Below are 12,228 nucleotides of genomic sequence, written 5' to 3'. Positions count from 1 at the left end.
TAGCGATCTTTATGTATGTTTTAACTGCTGCAGAGTGAATCGTTCTTGACCTCTCTCAATTTGAGAGCTACCCACTGAATGCCGGTGCTGTGCGGCTTTGCTCTTCGAGTCTCAGCATCTGCCGAGCTCTCCGTCTCCCGGAGGCCAACAAGCGGCTTCTTCGCGCAAAGAGCCTGGTGCCGGTCGAGGTGCCCTCCGGAGAGCGGCTTCTGCCGAAAGGCGCCCGGGACCGGCGCCTACCTTCGGGGAGCTTCGGATGCCGGTCTCCTTCGTCTCCTTTCGCCTACATCTTACCTTTTTTTCTGAAAAGCTTTTCTCCTGAAAACCATTTTTACTGAAAAGTTTTGCAGTATTTGTCTCAGGGAGAAACGGTGTCAGCACAGCAAGCCTCCCTCCTGGTTTTCCGAGCATTTAATCGAGTTCTTACCAGCTCGGAGAAGAAAAGAAATCGCCAAAAAGTCCACAGTGTGCTGCATAAGCTTTAGAAGGATGCACAGGAAAGTGGTCAAAGAAACTCTTTCCCTAGCAATGCTTATGTATGTTTAAACTGCTGGCGAGTGAATAGATCTTGACCTCTCTCAATTTGAGAGGTGTGCACAGAATCCCAGTGCTGTGTGTCTTTGCTCTTAAGCGTCCCAGCATCTGCCGGGGCTTTCTGTCTCCCAGAGGCCAACAAGCGGCTTCTTCGCGCAAAGAGCCTGGTGCCGGTCGAGGTGCGCTCCAGAGAGCGGCTTCTGCCGAAAGGCGCCCGGGACCGGCGCCTACCTTCGGGGAGCTTCGGATGCCGGTCTCCTTCGTCTCCTTCCCCCTAAATCTTAGCTTTTTATCTGAAAAGCTTTTTTCCTGAAAACCTTTTTTATACTGGAAAGGTTTTTACTGAAGAGCTTTTTAGTATTCTCTAAAGGAGAAACTGTGTCAGCACAGCAAAGACTCCCTCGAGGTTTTCCATGCAGTTCATAGAGTTCTTACCATCTCGGAGGAGAAAAGAAATCGTCAAATTGTCCACGGAGTGCTGCATAAGCTTTAGAGGGACGCACAGGAAAGTGGTCGATGAAACTCTTTCCCTAGCGATCTTTATGTATGTTTAAACTGCTGCAGAGTGAATCGTTCTTGACCTCTCTCAATTTGAGAGCTACCCACTGAATGCCGGTGCTGTGCGGCTTTGCTCTTCGAGTCTCAGCATCTGCCGAGCTCTCCGTCTCCCGGAGGCCAAGAAGCGGCTTCTTCGCGCAAAGAGCCTGGTGCCGGTCGAGGTGAGCTCCGGAGAGCGGCTTCTGCCGAAAGGCGCCCGGGACCGGCGCCTACCTTTGGGGAGCTTCGGATGCCGGTCTCCTTCGTCTCCTTTCGCCTACATCTTACCTTTTTTTCTGAAAAGCTTTTCTCCTGAAAACCATTTTTACTGAAAAGTTTTGCAGTATTTGTCTCAGGGAGAAACGGTGTCAGCACAGCAAGCCTCCCTCCTGGTTTTCCGAGCATTTAATCGAGTTCTTACCAGTTCGGAGAAGAAAAGAAATCGCCAAAAAGTCCACAGAGTGCTGCATAAGCTTTAGAAGGATGCACAGGAAAGTGGTCAAAGAAACTCTTTCCCTAGCAATGCTTATGTATGTTTAAACTGCTGCAGAGTGAATAGATCTTGACCTCTCTCAATTTGAGAGGTGTGCACAGAATCCCAGTGCTGTGTGTCTTTGCTCTTAAGCGTCCCAGCATCTGCCGGGGCTTTCTGTCTCCCAGAGGCCAACAAGCGGCTTCTTCGCGCAAAGAGCCTGGTGCCGGTCGAGGTGCGCTCCAGAGAGCGGCTTCTGCCGAAAGGCGCCCGGGACCGGCGCCTACCTTCGGGGAGCTTCGGATGCCGGTCTCCTTCATCTCCTTTCGCCTACATCTTAGCTTTTTTTCTGAAAAGCTTTTCTCCTGAAAACCATTTTTACTGAAAAGTTTTGCAGTATTTGTCTCAGGGAGAAACGGTGTCAGCACAGCAAGCCTCCCTCCTGGTTTTCCGAGCATTTAATCGAGTTCTTACCAGCTCGGAGAAGAAAAGAAATCGCCAAAAAGTCCACAGTGTGCTGCATAAGCTTTAGAAGGATGCACAGGAAAGTGGTCAAAGAAACTCTTTCCCTAGCAATGCTTATGTATGTTTAAACTGCTGGCGAGTGAATAGATCTTGACCTCTCTCAATTTGAGAGGTGTGCACAGAATCCCAGTGCTGTGTGTCTTTGCTCTTGGCGTCCCAGCATCTGCCGGGGCTTTCCGTCTCCCGGAGGCCAACAAGCGGCTTCTTCGCGCAAAGAGCCTGGTGCCGGTCGAGGTGCGCTCCGGAGAGCGGCTTCTGCCGAAAGGCGCCCGGGACCGGCGCCTACCTTCGGGGAGCTTCGGATGCCGGTCTCCTTCGTCTCCTTTCGCCTACAGCTTAGCTTTTTTTCTGAAAAGCTTTTCTCCTGAAAACCATTTTTACTGAAAAGTTTTGCAGTATTTGTCTCAGGGAGAAACGGTGTCAGCACAGCAAGCCTCCCTCCTGGTTTTCCGAGCATTTAATCGAGTTCTTACCAGTTCGGAGAAGAAAAGAAATCGCCAAAAAGTCCACAGAGTGCTGCATAAGCTTTAGAAGGATGCACAGGAAAGTGGTCAAAGAAACTCTTTCCCTAGCAATGCTTATGTATGTTTAAACTGCTGGCGAGTGAATAGATCTTGACCTCTCTCAATTTGAGAGGTGTGCACAGAATCCCAGTGCTGTGTGTCTTTGCTCTTGGCGTCCCAGCATCTGCCGGGGCTTTCCGTCTCCCGGAGGCCAACAAGCGGCTTCTTCGCGCAAAGAGCCTGGTGCCGGTCGAGGTGCCCTCCGGAGAGCGGCTTCTGCCGAAAGGCGCCCGGGACCGGCGCCTACCTTCGGGGAGCTTCGGATGCCGGTCTCCTTCGTCTCCTTTCGCCTACAGCTTAGCTTTTTTTCTGAAAAGCTTTTCTCCTGAAAACCATTTTTACTGAAAAGTTTTGCAGTATTTGTCTCAGGGAGAAACGGTGTCAGCACAGCAAGTCTCCCTCCTGGTTTTCCGAGCATTTAATCGAGTTCTTACCAGTTCGGAGAAGAAAAGAAATCGCCAAAAAGTCCACAGAGTGCTGCATAAGCTTTAGAAGGATGCACAGGAAAGTGGTCAAAGAAACTCTTTCCCTAGCAATGCTTATGTATGTTTAAACTGCTGGCGAGTGAATAGATCTTGACCTCTCTCAATTTGAGAGGTGTGCACAGAATCCCAGTGCTGTGTGTCTTTGCTCTTAAGCGTCCCAGCATCTGCCGGGGCTTTCTGTCTCCCAGAGGCCAACAAGCGGCTTCTTCGCGCAAAGAGCCTTGTGCCGGTCAAGGTGCGCTCCAGAGAGCGGCTTCTGCCGAAAGGCGCCCGGGACCGGCGCCTACCTTCGGGGAGCTTCGGATGCCGGTCTCCTTCGTCTCCTTCCCCCTAAATCTTAGCTTTTTATCTGAAAAGCTTTTTTCCTGAAAACCTTTTTTATACTGGAAAGGTTTTTACTGAAGAGCTTTTTAGTATTCTCTAAAGGAGAAACTGTGTCAGCACAGCAAAGACTCCCTCGAGGTTTTCCATGCAGTTCATAGAGTTCTTACCATCTCGGAGGAGAAAAGAAATCGTCAAATTGTCCACGGAGTGCTGCATAAGCTTTAGAGGGACGCACAGGAAAGTGGTCGATGAAACTCTTTCCCTAGCGATCTTTATGTATGTTTAAACTGCTGCAGAGTGAATCGTTCTTGACCTCTCTCAATTTGAGAGCTACCCACTGAATGCCGGTGCTGTGCGGCTTTGCTCTTCGAGTCTCAGCATCTGCCGAGCTCTCCGTCTCCCGGAGGCCAACAAGCGGCTTCTTCGCGCAAAGAGCCTGGTGCCGGTCGAGGTGCCCTCCGGAGAGCGGCTTCTGCCGAAAGGCGCCCGGGACCGGCGCCTACCTTCGGGGAGCTTCGGATGCCGGTCTCCTTCGTCTCCTTTCGCCTACAGCTTAGCTTTTTTTCTGAAAAGCTTTTCTCCTGAAAACCATTTTTACTGAAAAGTTTTGCAGTATTTGTCTCAGGGAGAAACAGTGTCAGCACAGCAAGCCTCCCTCCTGGTTTTCCGAGCATTTAATCGAGTTCTTACCAGTTCGGAGAAGAAAAGAAATCGCCAAAAAGTCCACAGAGTGCTGCATAAGCTTTAGAAGGATGCACAGGAAAGTGGTCAAAGAAACTCTTTCCCTAGCAATGCTTATGTATGTTTAAACTGCTGGCGAGTGAATAGATCTTGACCTCTCTCAATTTGAGAGGTGTGCACAGAATCCCAGTGCTGTGTGTCTTTGCTCTTAAGCGTCCCAGCATCTGCCGGGGCTTTCTGTCTCCCAGAGGCCAACAAGCGGCTTCTTCGCGCAAAGAGCCTTGTGCCGGTCGAGGTGCGCTCCAGAGAGCGGCTTCTGCCGAAAGGCGCCCGGGACCGGCGCCTACCTTCGGGGAGCTTCGGATGCCGGTCTCCTTCGTCTCCTTCCCCCTAAATCTTAGCTTTTTATCTGAAAAGCTTTTTTCCTGAAAACCTTTTTTACTGGAAAGGTTTTTACTGAAGAGCTTTTTAGTATTCTCTAAAGGAGAAACTGTGTCAGCACAGCAAAGACTCCCTCGAGGTTTTCCATGCAGTTCATAGAGTTCTTACCATCTCGGAGGAGAAAAGAAATCGTCAAATTGTCCACGGAGTGCTGCATAAGCTTTAGAGGGACGCACAGGAAAGTGGTCGATGAAACTCTTTCCCTAGCGATCTTTATGTATGTTTTAACTGCTGCAGAGTGAATCGTTCTTGACCTCTCTCAATTTGAGAGCTACCCACTGAATGCCGGTGCTGTGCGGCTTTGCTCTTCGAGTCTCAGCATCTGCCGAGCTCTCCGTCTCCCGGAGGCCAACAAGCGGCTTCTTCGCGCAAAGAGCCTGGTGCCGGTCGAGGTGCCCTCCGGAGAGCGGCTTCTGCCGAAAGGCGCCCGGGACCGGCGCCTCCCTTCGGGGAGCTTCGGATGCCGGTCTCCTTCGTCTCCTTTCGCCTACAGCTTAGCTTTTTTTCTGAAAAGCTTTTCTCCTGAAAACCATTTTTACTGAAAAGTTTTGCAGTATTTGTCTCAGGGAGAAACGGTGTCAGCACAGCAAGCCTCCCTCCTGGTTTTCCGAGCATTTAATCGAGTTCTTACCAGCTCGGAGAAGAAAAGAAATCGCCAAAAATTCCACAGTGTGCTGCATAAGCTTTAGAAGGATGCACAGGAAAGTGGTCAAAGAAACTCTTTCCCTAGCAATGCTTATGTATGTTTAAACTGCTGGCGAGTGAATAGATCTTGACCTCTCTCAATTTGAGAGGTGTGCACAGAATCCCAGTGCTGTGTGTCTTTGCTCTTAAGCGTCCCAGCATCTGCCGGGGCTTTCTGTCTCCCAGAGGCCAACAAGCGGCTTCTTCGCGCAAAGAGCCTTGTGCCGGTCGAGGTGCGCTCCAGAGAGCGGCTTCTGCCGAAAGGCGCCCGGGACCGGCGCCTACCTTCGGGGAGCTTTGGATGCCGGTCTCCTTCGTCTCCTTCCCCCTAAATCTTAGCTTTTTATCTGAAAAGCTTTTTTCCTGAAAACCTTTTTTACTGGAAAGGTTTTTACTGAAGAGCTTTTTAGTATTCTCTAAAGGAGAAACTGTGTCAGCACAGCAAAGACTCCCTCGAGGTTTTCCATGCAGTTCATTAAGTTCTTACCATCTCGGAGGAGAAAAGAAATCGTCAAATTGTCCACGGAGTGCTGCATAAGCTTTAGAGGGACGCACAGGAAAGTGGTCGATGAAACTCTTTCCCTAGCGATCTTTATGTATGTTTAAACTGCTGCAGAGTGAATCGTTCTTGACCTCTCTCAATTTGAGAGCTACCCACTGAATGCCGGTGCTGTGCGGCTTTGCTCTTCGAGTCTCAGCATCTGCCGAGCTCTCCGTCTCCCGGAGGCCAACAAGCGGCTTCTTCGCGCAAAGAGCCTGGTGCCGGTCGAGGTGCCCTCCGGAGAGCGGCTTCTGCCGAAAGGCGCCCGGGACCGGCGCCTACCTTCGGGGAGCTTCGGATGCCGGTCTCCTTCGTCTCCTTTCCCCTACATCTTAGCTTTTTTTCTGAAAAGCTTTTCTCCTGAAAACCATTTTTACTGAAAAGTTTTGCAGTATTTGTCACAGGGAGAAACGGTGTCAGCACAGCAAGCCTCCCTCCTTGTTTTCCGAGCATTTAATCGAGTTCTTACCAGCTCGGAGAAGGAAAGAAATCGTCAAATTGTCCACGGAGTGCTGCATAAGCTTTAGAGGGACGCACAGGAAAGTGGTCGATGAAACTCTTTCCCTAGCGATCTTTATGTATGTTTTAACTGCTGCAGAGTGAATCGTTCTTGACCTCTCTCAATTTGAGAGCTACCCACTGAATGCCGGTGCTGTGCGGCTTTGCTCTTCGAGTCTCAGCATCTGCCGAGCTCACCGTCTCCCGGAGGCCAACAAGCGGCTTCTTGGCGCAAAGAGCCTGGTGCCGGTCGAGGTGAGCTCCGGAGAGCGGCTTCTGCCGAAAGGCGCCCGGGACCGGCGCCTACCTTCGGGGAGCTTCGGATGCCGGTCTCCTTCGTCTCCTTTCGCCTACAGCTTAGCTTTTTTTCTGAAAAGCTTTTCTCCTGAAAACCATTTTTACTGAAAAGTTTTGCAGTATTTGTCTCAGGGAGAAACGGTGTCAGCACAGCAAGCCTCCCTCCTGGTTTTAAGAGCATTTAATCGAGTTCTTACCAGCTCAGAGAAGAAAAGAAATCGCCAAAAAGTCCACAGAGTGCTGCATAAGCTTTAGAAGGATGCACAGGAAAGTGGTCAAAGAAACTCTTTCCCTAGCAATGCTTATGTATGTTTAAACTGCTGGCGAGTGAATAGATCTTGACCTCTCTCAATTTGAGAGGTGTGCACAGAATCCCAGTGCTGTGTGTCTTTGCTCTTAAGCGTCCCAGCATCTGCCGGGGCTTTCTGTCTCCCAGAGGCCAACAAGCGGCTTCTTCGCGCAAAGAGCCTTGTGCCGGTCGAGGTGCGCTCCAGAGAGCGGCTTCTGCCGAAAGGCGCCCGGGACCGGCGCCTACCTTCGGGGAGCTTTGGATGCCGGTCTCCTTCGTCTCCTTCCCCCTAAATCTTAGCTTTTTATCTGAAAAGCTTTTTTCCTGAAAACCTTTTTTACTGGAAAGGTTTTTACTGAAGAGCTTTTTAGTATTCTCTAAAGGAGAAACTGTGTCAGCACAGCTAAGACTCCCTCGAGGTTTTCCATGCAGTTCATTAAGTTCTTACCATCTCGGAGGAGAAAAGAAATCGTCAAATTGTCCACGGAGTGCTGCATAAGCTTTAGAGGGACGCACAGGAAAGTGGTCGATGAAACTCTTTCCCTAGCGATCTTTATGTATGTTTTAACTGCTGCAGAGTGAATCGTTCTTGACCTCTCTCAATTTGAGAGCTACCCACTGAATGCCGGTGCTGTGCGGCTTTGCTCTTCGAGTCTCAGCATCTGCCGAGCTCTCCGTCTCCCGGAGGCCAACAAGCGGCTTCTTCGCGCAAAGAGCCTGGTGCCGGTCGAGGTGAGCTCCGGAGAGCGGCTTCTGCCGAAAGGCGCCCGGGACCGGCGCCTACCTTCGGGGAGCTTCGGATGCCGGTCTCCTTCGTCTCCTTTCGCCTACAGCTTAGCTTTTTTTCTGAAAAGCTTTTCTCCTGAAAACCATTTTTACTGAAAAGTTTTGCAGTATTTGTCTCAGGGAGAAACGGTGTCAGCACAGCAAGCCTCCCTCCTGGTTTTCCGAGCATTTAATCGAGTTCTTACCAGCTCGGAGAAGAAAAGAAATCGCCAAAAAGTCCACAGAGTGCTGCATAAGCTTTAGAAGGATGCACAGGAAAGTGGTCAAAGAAACTCTTTCCCTAGCAATGCTTATGTATGTTTAAACTGCTGGCGAGTGAATAGATCTTGACCTCTCTCAATTTGAGAGGTGTGCACAGAATCCCAGTGCTGTGTGTCTTTGCTCTTAAGCGTCCCAGCATCTGCCGGGGCTTTCTGTCTCCCAGAGGCCAACAAGCGGCTTCTTCGCGCAAAGAGCCTTGTGCCGGTCGAGGTGCGCTCCAGAGAGCGGCTTCTGCCGAAAGGCGCCCGGGACCGGCGCCTACCTTCGGGGAGCTTTGGATGCCGGTCTCCTTCGTCTCCTTCCCCCTAAATCTTAGCTTTTTATCTGAAAAGCTTTTTTCCTGAAAACCTTTTTTACTGGAAAGGTTTTTACTGAAGAGCTTTTTAGTATTCTCTAAAGGAGAAACTGTGTCAGCACAGCAAAGACTCCCTCGAGGTTTTCCATGCAGTTCATTAAGTTCTTACCATCTCGGAGGAGAAAAGAAATCGTCAAATTGTCCACGGAGTGCTGCATAAGCTTTAGAGGGACGCACAGGAAAGTGGTCGATGAAACTCTTTCCCTAGCGATCTTTATGTATGTTTTAACTGCTGCAGAGTGAATCGTTCTTGACCTCTCTCAATTTGAGAGCTACCCACTGATAGCCGGTGCTGTGCGGCTTTGCTCTTGGAGTCTCAGCATCTGCCGAGCTCTCCGTCTCCCGGAGGCCAACAAGCGGCTTCTTCGCGCAAAGAGCCTGGTGCCGGTCGAGGTGCCCTCCGGAGAGCGGCTTCTGCCGAAAGGCGCCCGGGACCGGCGCCTACCTTCGGGGAGCTTCGGATGCCGGTCTCCTTCGTCTCCTTTCCCCTACATCTTACCTTTTTTTCTGAAAAGCTTTTCTCCTGAAAACCATTTTTACTGAAAAGTTTTGCAGTATTTGTCTCAGGGAGAAACGGTGTCAGCACAGCAAGCCTCCCTCCTGGTTTTCCGAGCATTTAATCGAGTTCTTACCAGCTCGGAGAAGGAAAGAAATCGTCAAATTGTCCACGGAGTGCTGCATAAGCTTTAGAGGGACGCACAGGAAAGTGGTCGATGAAACTCTTTCCCTAGCGATCTTTATGTATGTTTTAACTGCTGCAGAGTGAATCGTTCTTGACCTCTCTCAATTTGAGAGCTACCCACTGAATGCCGGTGCTGTGCGGCTTTGCTCTTGGAGTCTCAGCATCTGCCGAGCTCTCCGTCTCCCGGAGGCCAACAAGCGGCTTCTTCGCGCAAAGAGCCTGGTGCCGGTCGAGGTGCCCTCCGGAGAGCGGCTTCTGCCGAAAGGCGCCCGGGACCGGCGCCTACCTTCGGGGAGCTTCGGATGCCGGTCTCTTTCGTCTCCTTTCGCCTACAGCTTAGCTTTTTTTCTGAAAAGCTTTTCTCCTGAAAACCATTTTTACTGAAAAGTTTTGCAGTATTTGTCTCAGGGAGAAACGGTGTCAGCACAGCAAGCCTCCCTCCTGGTTTTCCGAGCATTTAATCGAGTTCTTACCAGCTCGGAGAAGAAAAGAAATCGCCAAAAAGTCCACAGAGTGCTGCATAAGCTTTAGAAGGATGCACAGGAAAGTGGTCAAAGAAACTCTTTCCCTAGAAATGCTTATGTATGTTTAAACTGCTGGCGAGTGAATAGATCTTGACCTCTCTCAATTTGAGAGGTGTGCACAGAATCCCAGTGCTGTGTGTCTTTGCTCTTAAGCGTCCCAGCATCTGCCGGGGCTTTCTGTCTCCCAGAGGCCAACAAGCGGCTTCTTCGCGCAAAGAGCCTGGTGCCGGTCGAGGTGCGCTCCAGAGAGCGGCTTCTGCCGAAAGGCGCCCGGGACCGGCGCCTACCTTCGGGGAGCTTCGGATGCCGGTCTCCTTCGTCTCCTTTCGCCTACAGCTTAGCTTTTTATCTGAAAAGCTTTTTTCCTGAAAACCTTTTTTACTGGAAAGGTTTTTACTGAAGAGCTTTTTAGTATTCTCTAAAGGAGAAACTGTGTCAGCACAGCAAAGACTCCCTCGAGGTTTTCCATGCAGTTCATAGAGTTCTTACCATCTCGGAGAAGAAAAGAAATCGCCAAAAAGTCCACAGTGTGCTGCATAAGCTTTAGAGGGACGCACAGGAAAGTGGTCGATGAAACTCTTTCCCTAGCAATCTTTATGTATGTTTTAACTGCTGCAGAGTGAATCGTTCTTGACCTCTCTCAATTTGAGAGCTACCCACTGAATGCCGGTGCTGTGCGGCTTTGCTCTTCGAGTCTCAGCATCTGCCGAGCTCTCCGTCTCCCGGAGGCCAACAAGCGGCTTCTTCGCGCAAAGAGCCTGGTGCTGGTCGAGGTGCCCTCTGGAGAGCGGCTTCTGCCGAAAGGCGCCCGGGACCGGCGCCTACCTTCGGGGAGCTTCGGATGCCGGTCTCCTTCGTCTCCTTTCGCCTACATCTTACCTTTTTTTCTGAAAAGCTTTTCTCCTGAAAACCATTTTTACTGAAAAGTTTTGCAGTATTTGTCTCAGGGAGAAACGGTGTCAGCACAGCAAGCCTCCCTCCTGGTTTTCCGAGCATTTAATCGAGTTCTTACCAGCTCGGAGAAGAAAAGAAATCGCCAAAAAGTCCACAGTGTGCTGCATAAGCTTTAGAAGGATGCACAGGGAAGTGGTCAAAGAAACTCTTTCCCTAGCGATGTTAACGTCAGTTTAAACTGCTGGCGAGTGAATAGATCTTGACCTCTCTCAATTTGAGAGGTGTGCACAGAATCCCAGTGCTGTGTGTCTTTGCTCTTAAGCGTCCCAGCATCTGCCGGGGCTTTCTGTCTCCCAGAGGCCAACAAGCGGCTTCTTCGCGCAAAGAGCCTGGTGCCGGTCGAGGTGCGCTCCAGAGAGCGGCTTCTGCCGAAAGGCGCCCGGGACCGGCGCCTACCTTCGGGGAGCTTCGGATGCCGGTCTCCTTCGTCTCCTTTCCCCTACATCTTAGCTTTTTATCTCAAAAGCTTTTTTCCTGAAAACCTTTTTTACTGGAAAGGTTTTTACTGAAGAGCTTTTTAGTATTCTCTAAAGGAGAAACTGTGTCAGCACAGCAAAGACTCCCTCGAGGTTTTCCATGCAGTTCATAGAGTTCTTACCATCTCGGAGAAGAAAAGAAATCGCCAAAAAGTCCACAGTGTGCTGCATAAGCTTTAGAGGGACGCACAGGAAAGTGGTCGATGAAACTCTTTCCCTAGCGATCTTTATGTATGTTTTAACTGCTGCAGAGTGAATCGTTCTTGACCTCTCTCAATTTGAGAGCTACCCACTGAATGCCGGTGCTGTGCGGCTTTGCTCTTCGAGTCTCAGCATCTGCCGAGCTCTCCGTCTCCCGGAGGCCAACAAGCGGCTTCTTCGCGCAAAGAGCCTGGTGCTGGTCGAGGTGCCCTCCGGAGAGCGGCTTCTGCCGAAAGGCGCCCGGGACCGGCGCCTACCTTCGGGGAGCTTCGGATGCCGGTCTCCTTCGTCTCCTTTCGCCTACATCTTACCTTTTTTTCTGAAAAGCTTTTCTCCTGAAAACCATTTTTACTGAAAAGTTTTGCAGTATTTGTCTCAGGGAGAAACGGTGTCAGCACAGCAAGCCTCCCTCCTGGTTTTCCGAGCATTTAATCGAGTTCTTACCAGCTCGGAGAAGAAAAGAAATCGCCAAAAAGTCCACAGTGTGCTGCATAAGCTTTAGAAGGATGCACAGGGAAGTGGTCAAAGAAACTCTTTCCCTAGCGATGTTAACGTCAGTTTAAACTGCTGGCGAGTGAATAGATCTTGACCTCTCTCAGTTTGAGAGGTGTGCACAGAATCCCGGTGCTGTGTGTCTTTGCTCTTGGCGTCCCAGCATCTGCCGGGGCTTTCTATCTCCCAGAGGCCAACAAGCAGCTTCTTCGCGCAAAGAGCCTTGTGCCGGTCGAGGTGCCCTCTGGAGAGCGGCTTCTGCCGAAAGGCGCCCGGGACCGGCGCCTACCTTCGGGGAGCTTCGGATGCCGGTCTCCTTCGTCTCCTTTCGCCAACATCTTACCTTTTTTCTGAAAAGCTTTCCTCCTGAAAACCATTTTTACTGAAAAGTTTTGCAATATTTGTCTCAGGGAGAAACGGTGTCAGCACAGCAAGCCTCCCTCCTGGTTTTCCGAGCATTTAATCGAGTTCTTACCAGCTCGGAGAAGAAAAGAAATCGCCAAAAAGTCCACAGTGTGCTGCATAAGCTTTAGAAGGATGCACAGGAAAGTGGTCAAAGAAACTCTTTCCCTAGCAATGCTTATGTATGTTTAAACTGCTGGCGAGTGAATAGATCTTGACCTCTC

This window comes from Haemorhous mexicanus, chromosome 6 (assembly GCF_027477595.1).
Source record: "Haemorhous mexicanus isolate bHaeMex1 chromosome 6, bHaeMex1.pri, whole genome shotgun sequence".
In the NCBI taxonomy this organism is placed as follows: Eukaryota; Metazoa; Chordata; class Aves; order Passeriformes; family Fringillidae; genus Haemorhous; species Haemorhous mexicanus.
The sequence above is the reverse complement of the archived record's forward strand: the minus strand, read 5'-3'. Positions refer to the sequence as shown.